At 38.2% G+C, this 16608-nt stretch overlaps 1 long non-coding RNA gene across 1 annotated transcript; it reads right to left on the reverse strand.

Annotated features, from left to right (window-relative positions):
- Positions 1–576: 576 nt before the first annotated feature.
- LOC116704645 (uncharacterized) lies at positions 577–16137 on the reverse strand. The gene is made up of 4 exons (XR_004335735.1): positions 15899–16137; positions 12048–12053; positions 10053–10055; positions 577–588 (listed from the first exon to the last, which is right to left on the reverse strand). It is a non-coding gene; the product is annotated as an uncharacterized LOC116704645 (long non-coding RNA).
- Positions 16138–16608: the final 471 nt, after the last annotated feature.

Here is a 16608-nt window from a genome sequence, read left to right on the forward strand (position 1 = left end):
TGCCAAACCTGACCAGCGATGACATGTACAGCTGCATGTCACCGCTGGTTGTCAGGGTTGTGCCCAAAACTAGAGTGCGTTCTGGGGAAAGCCTGGTCTAATTAGGAGAGACGGCATTCATTCTGCTTTGACCGAGTCTATTATCCGCCATAAACCTTGACAACCCAAGTCTGATAGTAGTAATCAGAGGTGCAGTGCAATGCGCTCCTCTGTGCTTCCACTGGGTCAGTCGCCCACTCATAGTCTAATAACCACGGTGTCGGTCCCCCGAATCAGATCAGTTAAATCAAAGGTAAACAAAATAGGGACTATATTTAAGAACCTAATTGGAATTAAAACTATCACTGCAACAATAAACCAGAATAAGAAAATTAGATGTGGACTATTAAATATGAGATCTCTGTCCTCCAAAGCAGTACTAGTAAACAATGTGATAGGTATACAAATTGATTTATTCTGTCTTACTGATACTGGGTCATGAAGAATATGTTAGTCTAATCGAAGCCACTCCTCCCAGTCATAATATTACTCAGATTCCTAGAGGCTCAGGCCAAGGGGGGGGGGGGTTGCAGCCATCTTTGATTCAAGCTTGTCAATTAATCCTAAACTTAACCTAAATTATAACTTGTTTGAAAGCCTTGTTCCATCATCAACACCCATCATGGAAAAACATTTCAGCCAGTTATTTTTGTTGTTACTTACCAAGCTCCAGGACCATATTCTGAGTTATTATTAGGTGTAGTCCTTAAATCAGTGTTTATTGTAGGTGATTTTAATATCCATGTGGACATTTACAACAATATCCTTAGTATTGCTTTCAACTCACTACTATTTTCAATTGGTTTAAGTCAGAGTGTGCATAAGGCCACGCACTGTTTTAACCATACCCTTGACCTTGTGCTGACATATGGCATAGAAATTGAAGATTTAATAGTATTTTCGCAGAATCCTTTATTATCAGACCATTCTCAAGTAACTTACCCGACTATACTAAAATAAATAAAAGTGTTTACACTAGAGGCCTATCTGACAATGCTATAGCTAAATTTAAGGAAGTGATTAGAACAGCATTTAATTCAATGCCATTCCTTAATATAACAGAGGACCTTTATGTTAACTTCAGTCCCAATCACATGGATACATTTGTAGAGGGTGCTACGACCTGCCTATAGACGACTTTAGACTTGTTTCTCTCAAAAAGAAGATTCTGAAGACTCAATTACTAGATGTGATCAATATGTCTCTATTAACAGGTTATGTACCGCAGCCATTTAAAGTAGCTGTGACAAAACCTCTCCTGAAAAAACCCTCCTTCAACCTTGAGGTCTAAGCAAACTATACAGTAGACCTATATCTACCCATCCCTTTCTCTCCAAGATCCTTGAGAAGGTAATCGCCAATCAGTTATGTGATTTTCTACATAGCAATAGTTTACTTAAGGATTTTCAATCAGGATTTAGAAAGCATTATAGCACAGAGACGGCACTGGTGAAAATTACTAATGACCTTCTTACTGCTGCAGACAAAGGACTGTACTTGTTTTACTAGATCTTAGTGCTGCATTCAACCCTATTGAGCATACCGTCTTGTTACAGGGACTGGAACATTTAGTTGGCATTAAAGGAATCACACTAAGTTGGTTTAAGTCATGTTCATCCGATCAATCTCAATTTGTTAATATTAACGATAAATTCTCCAAGAACGCTAAAGTTAGCCATAAGGTTCCACAAGGCTCAGTGCTTGGACAAATTCTATTCTCCTTATATTTGCCTCCTCTAGGCAATATTATAAGGGAACACTCAATTAACTTTCACTGTTACGCAGATGACACCCAATTATATCAATCAATAAAGCCAGATGAAACCAGTCAGTTAGCTAAACTTCAAGCATGCATTAAAGATATGAAATCCTGGATGACCTACAATTTTCTGATGTTGAACTCAGATAAAACTGAGGTTATTGTGCTGGGCCCTAAACACCTCTGAACTTCATTATCTAAAGACATAGCTACTCTGGATGGTATTGTCCTGCCCAGCAGCACTACTATCAGAAACCTTGGATTTATTTTTGATCAGGAAATATATTTTAATGCCCATCTAAAACAAACCTCAAGAACAGCCTTTTTTCATCTTCGTAACATTGCGAAAATTAGGAACATCTTGTCTAAAAATGATGCTGAAAAACTAGTAAATGCATTTGTTACTTCCAGGCTGTACTATTGTAATTCTTTACTATCAGGATGCTCAAATAAGTCCCTTAAGACTCTCCAGCTGATCCAGAATGCTGCAGCGCGTATTCTGACAAGAACTAAGAAAAGAGATCATATTTCTCCTGTTTTAGCTTCTCTGCATTAGCTTCCTATAAATTCTTGGATTGAATTAAAAATCCTTCTCCTGACCTACAAAGCTCTAAATGGTCAAGCACCATCTTAATTTAAAGAGCTCTTATTGTCCCACTAGAGTATTACACTCCCAGAATTCAGAGTTACTTGTGGTTCCTAGAGTCTCCAAAAGTAGAATTGGAGCCAGAGCCTTAAGCTATCAGGCTCCTCCAGCTTCCGGTTTGGGTTTGGGTTTGAGAGGCAGACACCGTCACCACATTAAACCACATCATTTGTTTTCTATGTACCACTGGTGGTTCGAAATTGGAACGCACCATGAAAGGACGTTATTACTTGCATTAAACCGTCATAAACACAATCAAGTCATACATCGTTAGAAAGCTTAAAGTCTCATGATTCCATCGAGCCCACACACAAGCAATAAGGTGACTTACAGCGGTTATAATCATGTTCTGAAGTAAAGAAAGACAGACAGATTCGAGTCTAATCGAGTGTGTGTTCCTACCTGTCTCCTCGTGTCTTTAATCACAGCGGTGAAAGTTCGCCAAAGACTTGGTTTTCCTACATGCCCAACAGTCCAGGCTATTAGAATATCTAAGCCTTGTAATCCATAATTATCTGGTCCCCTCACAATCTTGTAGTTTCTGGCCAAGTTTCGACGTTCAGAAATCTAGATCATGCATCATTTCTCGGTTTTGATCGCGTGTATCTTTTTCCGTGTGCGCTACATTCTCACTCGGCACACCGTCGGAATCTGTGGGTTGTGCAGTTTCTAATGAACTTTCTTCTCAGCCAATAGCATCAGTATTTCTCAAGATACTCCCAAGGTAAGCCAATCAAATCACACAGTCCCCATTGGGCCCACGTGGGAAAAACTGACAGCATATCCCACCAGTCAGAGAAAGACGTAATAAAACTGGAATTCCTGTGTAGCCAATAGGAAGACGAGTTGAATGATATCAAACATGGCCAAAAAAAACTATCCCTGGGATGGTCTCCTGCCCTTTCATTGCAAAAATTAGGCTGTCTTATGGCATTTCACCATTTCATCAAATTATGATTACTTATTCCTATAAATCTATGTATGTACGTCTTTTAGGTATATGTGTGAGTGATGTGTATGTGTTTTTGTATTTCAGAAGTTATGTATTTAGCACTTTTGGGCTTTTTTAGAAATAAGAAATGAGACAAACGCACAGACATATCTGTAGAAATACATTCATAAAATCCATTTTATAAGTAATTTTCTTCTGGATTTTTTCTGTTTCAAGTTGAGACATGTGGCTAGGGTACTATTTTAGTATATAGCACCTGTAATATGCTTACAGTAGTGCTTTTATTATTTTTCAGATGATTTACTTGGACGGAAATAGAATTCTGTGTTCTAACCTGTGTAGCTCTGTGTCAGTAAGGCCTAGTGTCACAATGCCACTAGAAACAACAATTGAGAGTGTTAGCTTCACAATGACCTCAGGGTCATCACAGATGGCCAAAGCATGTGGAAACTGCAGCACTTTTTAGGGGGTAAAAATTTAGGCGAGAAAATCATATATTTTCCAGTGTTTTATAAGAGGTTTTAAGAGTAAACTTAAAACTATCCTCTTTGATGAAGCTTATAGTTAGGGAGTGAGGAGTCGGGTGGAGGGTGTGTAGCTGCAGACATGGCAACCTTTTTCTTCATAGTTATCAGATTAATTTACCATATAATCTTTAATATTACAAAACTAGAGTGAGGCAGGGCAGTACCGCAGTACCGCCTCACCAGCCTCCTCTCTTTACCATCCATGTCCCAGAAATGATGTTGCTAACCTAGGTCTGGGGAGTCATTTCCGGCAGGCCTTATTTTCTTTTTCCCCAGGCATGTTTCCTTGTATCAGGGAGGCTCCAAGATCATAATAATAATTTAAATTTAAATCTGTTTATTGATCCCCAATGGGGAAATTACACTCTGTGTCCACACTTTTGTTATTTATCACACACAGTCCTGAACTACACACACACGCACAGGATCAGTACATGCACTAGTGGAGAGATGTCAGAGTGAGTGGGCTGCCAGCCAAACCAGCGCCCTGAGCTGTTGGAGGGGTACGGAGCCTTGCTCCAGAGCACCTTTTACTTTTTTTTTGGTCCATACTTGGGGACTTGAACCAGTGACCCTCCGGTTCCCAACCCAACTCCCTACGGACTGAGCTACTGCCACCCCAAAAATCATGGTTGCAGCTGTTGCCATGGTTCGCTACACATCCTGTGATGCCCTGCTACACTCTGCTGTGCCTTGAACTACTACAAACTACTAATTTTTTTAGTCACTGTTCCACTATCTTTTATTTTGACTGTTATTGCCACTATTCATTTCAACCCCAAGGCAAGGCAAGGCAAGGCAGCTTTATTTGTATAGCACATTTCAGCAACCGGGCAATTCAAGTGCTTTACACGAAATCAGTTAAACAGATAAAACACAAGTACAAACAGTTAAAATCATAAACATTAAAATTAATAAAACACATGAATATACAGTTAAAAACAAAATAGAACATTAGGACACATAAAACACAAAAATAGAAGTTACAGTGCAGCATAAGAATTTAAAGAAATGAGCATTCATTTAAAGAAAGGCAGCATCAAAAGAAAGGTCTTCAGCCTTGATTTAAAAGAACTGAGAGTAGCAGCGGATCTGCAGGTTTCTGGGAGTTTGTTCCAGATATGAGGAGCATAGAAACTGAAAGCTGCTTCACCCTGTTTAGTTCTGACTCTGGGGACAGAAAGTAGACCTGTCCCAGATGACCTGAGAGGTCTGGGGGGTCATAGTGTAGTAGCAATCAGAAATGTATTTTGGACCTAAACCGTTAAGGGATTTATAAACTAGCAAGAGTACTTTGAAATCAATTCTTTGAGACACAGGAAGCCAGTGTAAAGACTTCAGAACTGGAGTGATGTGATCCAGTCTCTTGGTCTTAGTGAGGACTCGAGCAGCAGCGTTCTGAATCAGCTGTAGCTGTCTGATTGATTTTTTAGGGAGACCTGTAAAGACCCCGTTACAGTAGTCAAGTCTACTGAAGATGAAAGCATGGACCAGTTTTTCCAAGTCCTGTTTACACATAAGTCCTTTAACCCTTGATATATTCTTAAGGTGATAGTAGGCTGACTTTGTTATTGTCTTAATGTGGCTGTTAAAATTCAGGTCTGAGTCCATGACTACACCCAGATTTCTGGCTTTGTCTGTTGTTTTTAAAATTGTTGTTTGAAGCTGAGCGCCGACTTTTAATCGTTCCTCTTTTTTTCCAAAAACAACCACCTCAGTTTTTCCTTCATTTAATTTCAGAAAGTTCTGGCACATCCAGTCGTTAATTTGTTCGATGCACTTAGTCAGTTTTTGTATTGGACTATAGTCCCCTGGCGATAAGGTTATGTAAATTTGTGTGTCGTCCGCATAACTATGGTAACTTATTTTGTTTTTCTCCATAATCTGAGCCAGTGGAAGCATGTAGATGTTAAACAGAAGAGGCCCCAGAATGGAGCCTTGCGGAACTCCGCACGTCATATTTGTACGCTCAGATGCATAATTACCTATAGACACAAAGTAATCCCTATTCTTTAGGTAGGATTCAAACCAGTTTAGTACTAAGCCAGAAAGGCCAACGCAGTTTTCCAATCGGTCTAGTAGTATGTCGTGGTCGACCGTGTCAATGCAGCACTGAGATCAAGTAATACTAAGATTGAAATTTTGCCATTATCTGTGTTAAGGTGGATGTCATTAAAGACTTTGACAAGAGCCGTTTCAGTGCTGTGGTGTGGTCGGAAACCCGACTGAAAGGTATCAAAACTGTTGCTTAGTGACAAGAAATGGTTGAGTTGTTGAAAGACTACTTTTTCAATGATTTTACTTAAAAACGGAAGGTTTATCATTGGCCTATAGTTGCTCATTAGTGACTTGTCTAGGTTGTTCTTTTTTAAGAGTGGCTTGATTACTGCAGTTTTCAGGGCCTGTGGAAAGATTCCTGAAAGAAGAGATGTGTTCACAATCTGTAGAAAATCAGAAGTCAAACAATTGGAAACATTTTTGAAAAGTCCCGTTGGTAGAATATCAAGGCAACAGGTCGAGGTTTTCAGATGTTGAATAATGTCCTCCAGGTTTGTATGGTTGATCGTGTGAAATTCTGTCATATTGGAACTATTTTTGCTTGAACACTGTGACAACACATATCCTGAACTTGATATGGAGGCACTGACTGTTTGTCTAATCTTTTGAATTTTGTCTCTGAAGAAGGAGGCAAAGTCATTGCAGGCCTTGGTAGATAAAAGTTCAGATGCTACTGGTACTGGAGGTTTTGTTAACCTATCACAGTAGCAAACAAGCACGTGATTATTATTGTTTCTAGAGATAATATCAGAGAAGAAGGACCTTCTTGCATTCCTCAGTTCCAAATTATAAATGCGAAGTCTCTCTTTATAGGTGTTATAATGGACCAGGAGATTTGTTTTTCGCCACCTTCGTTCAGCTTTCCTACACTCTCTACCAACCGTTCATCAGACACCGCCTACCAAGAGCCTGGGTCTGTCCCAGGTTTCTTCCTTTAAGGGAGTTTTTCCTTGCCATTGTAGTCCTGTTGCTTGCTCTGGAGGGAACTACTAGAACTGTTGGGTCCTTGCTAATTTTGTGGTCTAGTGTGGTCTAGACCTACTCTATCTGTAAATGTCTCCATATAACTCTTGTTATGAATTGATACTATAAATAAAATTGAATTGAATACCTGGTTATAACATTTATAATGCTTATTTAGGCCAACTATACTCACAACTATTGCTTTTTTGGTATTTTGCACATCTTTTTGTTACAACTTATGTAGTTCATGCCATATTCTGCATTGTGAAGGTGGATTTTTATCATTATTTGTATTCCAAATATGGAGAAAGACATCCAATGGATTTCGGATTTTTGTATTTTAATGGAGATTGAGGCAATATGTTGTTGCCAATGATTGCGTGTGCACATATTTGATTGTGTATCTTTAAAGAAGTTCATGAAGTCATCACTACTCAGAGCTATAGGAATTCATGGCTTAATAGAGCTGTGACTCTCTGTCAGCCTGACTACAATGCTGAAAAGAAACCTTGGGTTGTTCTTATTTTCCTCTATTGATGATGAGTAATAGGCTGCTCTGGCATTTAAGAAGGTCTTTGTATACGCTTTCAGACTGTCTTGCCAGTCTGAAAGCATATACATTCTTCCAGATTGGCGGAACAGCATTTTCTTTCAGGTTTTCACAAGGTTTGTTTTAATTTGCAGGTGTGGGAGTTATACCATGGAGCTAACTTTCTTTGTTACATCATCTTCTTTTTTAGAGGAACAACAAAGTTGAATGCTGTTGGCAGTCAGCCTGTCTACAAAATCATCAATTTGGGAGGGAATATGTTTCACACATTAAAATACTGAGGCATGGCATTGATTTAAATGCCAACGGAATTACTTCCTCAAATTTAGCTACAGTACTTTTAGATAGACATCTTGTGTAGAAACTTTCCCCTAATGGTCGGGTACAGTATGTACCAAGCACAGACACTTTCCTCTGCTCAGTTGTTTAAAGAAACTAATATGCAATAAAATGTATGTTGTCTGTTGTTTTGTGACCAAGTGTTGACAGTGGGAAGGGGTAACGGCTCTTGACAACGAATATGAAACCAGGTAAATGCTACTGCACAAAGGTAACAGCAGGGCTATTTAACTATCCTTTTCAAGGGGACACATTTTGGGAAGGCTTAGTGGCCGAGGCCTGGAAATTTTCGCTGATTAATAAAATAAATCATATGCCTGACATCAAAACACTAAGTGAAGTTTGAAGTGAATTGAGAATGCAGACATCATCACGGTCCAATGAAGATGATGGACATGCTTAATCATTGGCCATTTGGATGTACCGCTGGTAGAGAAAGAAAAGCTGGTTTGTCTTCGCCAGCAGCTCAAGTTTTCAAGAATTTGCCAAATTTTAAGATTTGTGGCAAACTAAGATAAAAAGATAGACAGGCATAAAGACAGGCATCTTCAGGCATCTTACAGCAAAAACACACTTTGCCTTCACGCTGCAGCAATCGTATTGGCGTCGCCTCTATTTCTTCCGCAAGCCGCAAGCAAATGGGTCAAGCCAGGTAGGTAATTACATACAGGAAGGTCACAGGGATACATTACAAAACAAAACAATTTTTTAAAATAAAACACACATTTATGGTGATGTTGACTGTCTTGACTGAGAGAGAGAGAAATATGTTCTATAGAGTGGAAAAGAGCAGGATCGCTTTGTGACCACCGCACGTCTGGTATGAATAGCCAGGCTGACTCTTCAGGAACACACCCTCTCGCAGTAATTTAGCCTGCAGAGTAGGTCACTAGAGGTTGCCCATCACAGATAGTTAGCACCTTAACTCAACATAGGCTGAGGTAAGACACTTTGCAGCCCATCTAAACGCTCCCTCTACCTCATACCCCCCCCCCCACTCCCTGCAGGTTAGCCGCTGGGGTTAACACCTCCGAGCAGGTACGATACCTGCTAATGGGGCCAGCACTGGCCTTTGAGTAGAGCCATTCACCCTAGCTTCAAGAGAGAAACTCACAACCTAGAGTATTACCTTTTTCCCCCTCAGCACTTGTCGAAGGTTGCCTAGCAAGGTGATATGATGAAGCTGAGGTCTTGTTATTCTCAGGGGCTTCAACGATGGCACTGTGTGAGGAACAATAATAATGTTGAAATCTCTGTCTCTCAATTTCTTTCTCTCAGTTTTTCTCTGTCTCTTTACCTCTCTCTTCCAGCCCCCACAATAAAGGGTCATGGGATTGTGTGGGTGGCATATCGGTAAATAGATAATCACCTCCCTTGGCAAAATAAACATACAAACACACATGCATCCTCACATACACCGGGCAGGATTGTGTATGCCCCCACAGTTACACACTCTTCAAACAGGTCTTGTCTCTTTTCTAGATTAGTAAATAGGAGAATGACGGAGTGATAAGTAGGCTGGGGTGTTGCAATGCAACTGGCAGCAGCAGCACTACAGACATACACAACTAAATAATGAAGCCCCATTTATTATTACTGCACATGGAACAAGCTGAGAGCTGTTTGAAGTGCTTTGGCTTTCCCTTCATCTCATCTCAGTCTGTCTCCCTCTCCCTTTTATTCTCTCTATTTTATTCCTTCCATCTCTATCTCTAAGTCATAATCTGTCTTCTTCCTTGTTCTCTCTCCCTCCTTTTTGTTTCCCTGTCTCTTGGATGAGCTTATAATTGTGAAAAAGAACAGCCTATTTTTTTTCAGCAGTGTATGTTTATAAAAAAATTGTGTCCTAAGGTAAGATAACTTCATCCAGCCATGTAGGGAAATGATGTAAGTGCAGGAGCAAAAGCAAAATTTATCAGAAGAGGGACTGAATCCATATTATCCATATCAGCATTATGATTCCGGATCAAAATGTATTTAATTAGTAGTACATGGTTATTCAGACATGCTGGTGACGATTTCTTTACTAGCTACATAACAGAAAAGAAAATTCTAGAGTATTGTATAAATGTGGCATGATATGAAACTAAAATCTGGTAGAGGTGGGCTGGGGTTATTTTCCTTCTGAATGAAGTTTTTATGATTTTAACACTCAAATAAGGCTTTTTGGAGCCTTTGGAACAAGAAAACATCTTGGTTTGATAAACAAATATGTTTACTTTCTTGATAATATATATTATGTATCGTTGGAATATAAATATTATTGCATTTATTTAGTCCTCATTTTAATGTTGCAGCTGGTGAATGTGGAGATAATTCAATGTTTTTAGTCTATATATATACACAATATATAATTGTTTTACATACTGCTGGGTAGTTTGTGAATTTCCCCTTGGGGACTAATAAATTCTTATTGATATAATAATGTCATAATTTATTTATTAAAGTTCCCCAATTAGGGAAAAAAAAATATATTTTTCTGGGTTTTGGGGTGTAATTTTGTCTCTGCTGCTTACACACGCATACAAACTTGAAAAAATAAAATAAAAATCTAGGCTGTTTGGAGTGAGATACAGTTTTATGAATGTGAATGTGTCCTGCCTTCAGTCTCCGGGGGAGCTGGTCAAGATTGGCAGGGCCGTCAGTAGCTAAGTTTCCATCCACTTTTTTCAAGTTTGGTAAAAAAAACAAAAAAAACTCATGAGAATAAAGCTGGTGAAAGTGTGTTTCCATCCAACGACTTTAAAGGAAATAACCTGCGTAATGAGTCACAAGGTTTGGGATCAAATTGGTGTCTAAAATTTGATTTGGACTTTTTACATTCATTTTATGGGGGCCCTTTTTAAAAAGGCTCTGCTGAAAATAACGCAACATTTGTCACAACTTTAAATAAGTTTAAATAATCATTAAAATTTTGAGGGGGCACTTTTTTGCACTTTACAAAAAAATTTGTCAACTTGGAAAATTTTAAATAGTTTAAAACCAAAATTAAATTTAACTAAAGTTAATGTTAATCTATATGCTAAATCTAAATAAAGTTAAAATTAAAACTAAAAGTTAAACCTAAATCAAATAAAAAGTTTAAAATTTAAAATTAAACTAAATTTAAAGTTAAAACTAAACTAAATCTATAGTTAAATTAAATATTAAAACAAATCTAAAAGTTAATCTAAAAAAATTAAAAGTTAAAACAAAATTAAATCTAATCTAAATGTTAAACTAAAACAAATGTTAAAACTAAATAAATTAAAAGTTAAAATTTAAATATAAATCTAAATCTAAAAAATTAAAACTAATCTAATGTTTAAAACTAAATCTAAAACTAAATGTTAAAACTAAAGTTTTCGGGTGAACTAATTTTTAGTAATATGAAAATTTAATGTCGGTAACCGGAAGTCCCAAAATAAAAGCTCGGGAGGTCGTGTTGTTTATAGTGTCAAAAACGAATAAAAATCTCTCATGGGGAGATATGGACTCTTAACTGGATAACGTGAAAATAACTACCTAAAAATAAACCATTTGGGGGAAAATGTATTGAAGAGTAATTTGGAGTTTTTAGTGTATTTTTATGAATGGTGTGGGAATTATAGCCACTATAGCCAGCCACGGGGGGGCTCATTTTGATGGTCTGTCCGTTCGCTTGCATTAACGTCAGCAAGAGCCTATCCCCCCCCCCCGACAAGGCACTGGTATGTTGGCCATGGTCACTCTGCTAATGCTAAGAATCACGTTAGCCGAAAACCCATCGGCAGAGCCGTCCTGGTGGCTGAACAAACTTATCAACAGCGACGCACACCCCTCAGGCCACCGCAGGCCACCCGGTAAGCCTGTTTTCAAATCACGGAGCTAGCAACCTGTTGTCAAGGCTAACTTAACAAATAGCTAACGTAGTAGCCAGTAGAGATTTGCTAATACCTTGACAACAAGACAAAGCTAGCTCCGTGATTTGGAAAAACATGTTACCGAGGTGGCCTGCGGTTTGGGCCCCCAGCTGTCGCTGTCGCGGTTGATAAGTTTGTACACCCCCAGGACGCCTTGCCGAGTTCTCGGCTAACCGATTGTTTGGAATTCGCAGTGTCTTGTCAGTGCCTTGTCGGGGGCGGGCGGGGATGGCTCTTGCTGACGTTAATGCAAGCGAACGGACAGACCAGTCAAAGTGAGCCCCCCGTGTGGGTATAGTGGCTATAATTCCCACACCATTCATAAAGTGACACTAAAAACTCAAAGTACTCTTCAAACAGTTTTCCCCAACTGGTTTTATTTTAGGTAGTTATTTCCCGGTATCCAAGTTCAAGAGTCCTATCTCCCATGAGAGGATTTATTGTTATTGACACTATAAACATACACTGACCTCCTCGACTTTATTTTGGTACTTCCGGTTACCGACATTAATTTGCATATTAGCTAAATATTAGTTTCACCCGAACATTTAGATTTTAAAATTTAGATTTAGATTTAGATTTTAAAATTTTGATTTTGATTTAACTTTTAGATTTAGATTTAATATTTAGATTTAACATTTTGATTATTTTGATTTAACATTTAGATTTAGATTTAACATTTAGATTTGATTTTAAATTTAGATTAATATTTAGATTTAGATTTAGATTTAACATTTAGATTTAGTTTTAATTTTAGATTTAACATTAGATTTAGATTTAGATTTAACATTTAGATTTAGATTTTAATATTTTGATTTTAAAATTTAGATTTAGATTTAGATTTAACATTTAGATTTAGATTTACTTTAGATTTTGATTTAACATTTAGATTTAGATTTTGGGATATAGATTAACATAACATTTAGGTGTAACATTTAAAATTTGGATTTAACTATTTAAAATATTTCCAAGTTGACAATATTGTTGTAAAGTGAAGAAAGTGACCCTCAAAATTTCATATCAGTTTTTTAACATTATTTAAAGCTAAAAGTGACAAAAGTTTTTCTGTTATTTTCAGCACGAGCCGCTTTAAACGGGCCCATACATTTCGCACTGTATCGCATTCAAGCAAACTTTGGGAACAAAGTTATTCTAGAAAATCTGGATCGCCCGTCTACCCCAACCCAAACTGATCAATATTGGGCAAACGGTCAAAGTGCTTATGTTCCAGCAGATAGCGACATATCAAGCTATAACAAGAAAACAACAACACTATCAACACATCGTCATGATGCAGATGCAACTTGGCTTTTATTTTCCCTCCGGCATCGGTGCAGACAACTTTTTGAGACATGTCTCGCTGTTTGAGCGCCTTCCATTTACTCCGGAGGACGTCTCATGGCTTGTTGTTGTTTAGTGTGGAACTAGGTTGAACCCAAACGCAGACAAAACGGGAACAAAAATTATAGCTTAACGGGTTTATTCCAATTTCCAAGTTAGGGAATGCAACAGGTAAAAGCCAAGTCCAAAATCCAAAGCAAATCCAGGGTACAGGGCGTGTGTGTGGTACCGTGTTTCTGAGAGTCCGTGTCCATGTCTTCTTGACTATGCTCTGACAAAGACTGGTAGGTTGACCGGGTATTTGAAGCAGAGGTGATTAGAGCAGATGAGCTGCAGCTGGAACCCTGACTCCCGCACATGAGGCTTCACTCCTGCAATTAAGGACAGACAGAGGGGAGGAGGAAAGCAGAGACAGAGTGCTACCAGCAGCAGACCTAACATTCCTAACCTTTGTCGGCCCTTTCCTTCGCGAGATCTGATAAATTATGGCATTTCTTAGATTTTTGCTGTCTAAAACAGCCGTTATATTTTGCTCGTAAATGAAATTCAAATAGTCTCTCGTCTCCTCATCCGTCCACTTCCATCTGTCTTTGTTGACACCCGCCATGTGTTCAAACAGAGCGGAAATACTGGGCGGAAATGAACTAAAACTTCTTCTTCTTTGTTTTGTGGCGGGTTGCAACCATAAAAATACCTAAAACTTAACTGTAATTCATTATTTATTCGCTAAATAACTTTTCCATCAGCTTTTATCGCATGAACCGTATATCAAGAAGATAAAGTTCAATGAGACTGAATGTATTTCCTTTCGATCTTTAGGAAATTCCATCAAATTTTACTGTTTCCATAAGGCAATTTACATTGAATATCACTTAATTTGGGTAAAAACGTGTAGATGTAAATATAGCTTATGTCATCGGCCGAAACATTTGGTGTGTGCTAACGACTTCAACTAATACCACATCAGCTCGCTGTTTCTCCAACGTCACTCAGTACAAGGCAGGATTAGCAGGGAGACTTCTTCTAAACGAGGGCGCACTTCCATCTTTGCGTGGAAGACCTGCAGACGAGGGACATGTAAGTAGTTCTATACAATTTCTTTTGTAAATTAGTGAAGAATATGAAGTGAAGATAGAAGTGTTATGCCTCACTCTGTATAGAGACCTAAACACATAGGGTGAAAAGAGGAGCTGCAGCAATGTGAAATACAAGAAAAATATGTTTTTTTTTTTATTAAACGATGTAAACCCATTTTGAAACGTCCTCAAACAGAATTATGAACTTAAAAATAAGCAGAATATGTGATGTGGACAGGGTGTGAAAGGGAACCACTTCAATCAACGTTTTTCCTGGAATTTATTTTTCTGCAGAAGACAACATCACATCAGTGGCCTGTTTCAAGTGTTAACAATACCATCTGCACCTCAGCAATGCAAGACGTTATTGTCCTGGGGAAACCCAACCCGAGCTATAACAGTATACATTATATAACCCGAGCTATAACAGTATACATTATATACATCATAAGAAACATTGCTCCACACTCTCTAACAGCTTCAATGAACAAAGTGAAACAGTAATAACAAATTATACATCCAACAAAGAGACACACACACACACACACACCTGCAGAAGACACCATCACATCAGTGGTCTGTTTCCAGTGTTAACAACACCATCTGCACCTAAACCTCACACAACCGAATTTACACCCTCATAATGTACCTCCATTATTTACATTATACAGCAAGCACGCAAAAACGGCGCGAAAAGAAAGAGTTAGACAATGCGTCATTACAAAAGCAGTAAGTTAACATTGTATTAACTCAAATAAAAAATAAATGTTGAAGGGTCACGACACAATCTTCAAAGAAAACAATAAAATAGCGCAGCAGCACTTTACACACGGCCTACCTCTGCAATACAAGACGTTACTGTGAGGGGAAAACGGAAACTACGGCAACATGAGAGGTACAAAAGAGAGGCAAGGCTGCAACAACATCTCTGCAGGAAACAATAGCGATGTGATACATGAATTGTACTCAACAAGATGAAATTCACAAATACCCAACAAAAAATTAACTGATATTTAAAATTAAATAGAATATGAATTGGAAATTAGAATTGATAAAATACATTTTTAAAGCTGAATATGCAAATTAACTTGTAACTAAGACTGTCAAATGTGGTGGAGTAATAAGTATACTATTTCCCACAGATGTAGAAGTATAAAGTAGCAGAAAATAGAAATACTCAAGTACAGTGTCAAATTTGTACTTAATTTGAACTTACTGCTACTTACTATAAATGTAGGCTAGCTACTTTCCACTACTGGTAGCAGTTGTTAATAGATTGGTGACAATTTTTTGGGACTCCCGCAGGTGTCCAGCGGTACATAAGTCAATTTCACTTTGACATGTCTTTTTGACAGTCACAAACGGAGGAGACAATGGACAGAGAATACAGTGACAGAGGAGACAATGGACAGAAGGTAAGATACTAATCAGTCTCTCTCCCAACTCATATACGTTGTAATCGCTGCACTCTGCATGTGTTAGGCCTACTACGTAGTCTACCTATTAGCCTAGGCTAACCTACCCTAAATCGATAAATGTGTGTTCTGAGTGTGAGAAGATCTCAGTTAGGAATTACGTAATGAAATTGCCTTGGCCTGCTGGTAATGCATTTATAGTGTAGCCTAAATTTCCAACCACAGTGGTTGGAAATTAGTAGTAAACCAAACATGATACAGGGGGGCTACAGAGTCTAATAACTTTAGACAACATAGGGAACTAAAGTATTTTTGTGTGCTCAGACTGAGATGGAAGCAACAATTGATTTACAGGACAATTCCGGCACAAAATGAACCTATGGGTTAATAACATATGGGTACAGAGTCAACCGTTCTCTGGGATTTGTTTCCACGCTAATCGAAAGTGACCAGTTTTAGCACAAACCGTTAATTAGCTTGTAACGGTAGTCGTCGGGACACTGGTAAAGTCAAAAGAAATCGTTATTTCTACACTTCATCACTAACAAGGCGCAAAATAGCGCCATACTTCCACGGTATTATGATGAGGGTCACTACATGTAAGCATTGAGAAGTATGTAAGTGTACAGACAGTTTATTAAAATGATAGCTTATAAAGACTGTACCGTTCGTGCAAACAGGCAGGCACCATCTTGGGAAAACATCCATGATGACCAGTCGGACAATATGCGCCTGAACGGCCTTTCAAAGCAGCAGCAACTGTGCCGTTACCAGCACTTTAATTCAAACATGACTCACATGTACATCAATTAATCTCACGTAATTCACTTTAGCCTGAGCAAATAAAATGCCAAACTATTCTCCACACACAGGGTCCTTGAGGTATTTTTTTAAGTCAAATTGAATTCTTTTTAAGATCTGTTTAAGACCACCACAAATAAAGTTTAAAAATGTTGAGGAAATAGAATTTATTGAGTCATTAATAGGATTAACTAAATTGATAGCTTAATAATATCCTTATAGTCATTGTGCATCCTCAAAAACAACAATTGTACAGGTAAA

Source organism: Etheostoma spectabile, chromosome 16 (genome assembly GCF_008692095.1).
Source record: "Etheostoma spectabile isolate EspeVRDwgs_2016 chromosome 16, UIUC_Espe_1.0, whole genome shotgun sequence".
NCBI lineage: Eukaryota > Metazoa > Chordata > Actinopteri > Perciformes > Percidae > Etheostoma > Etheostoma spectabile.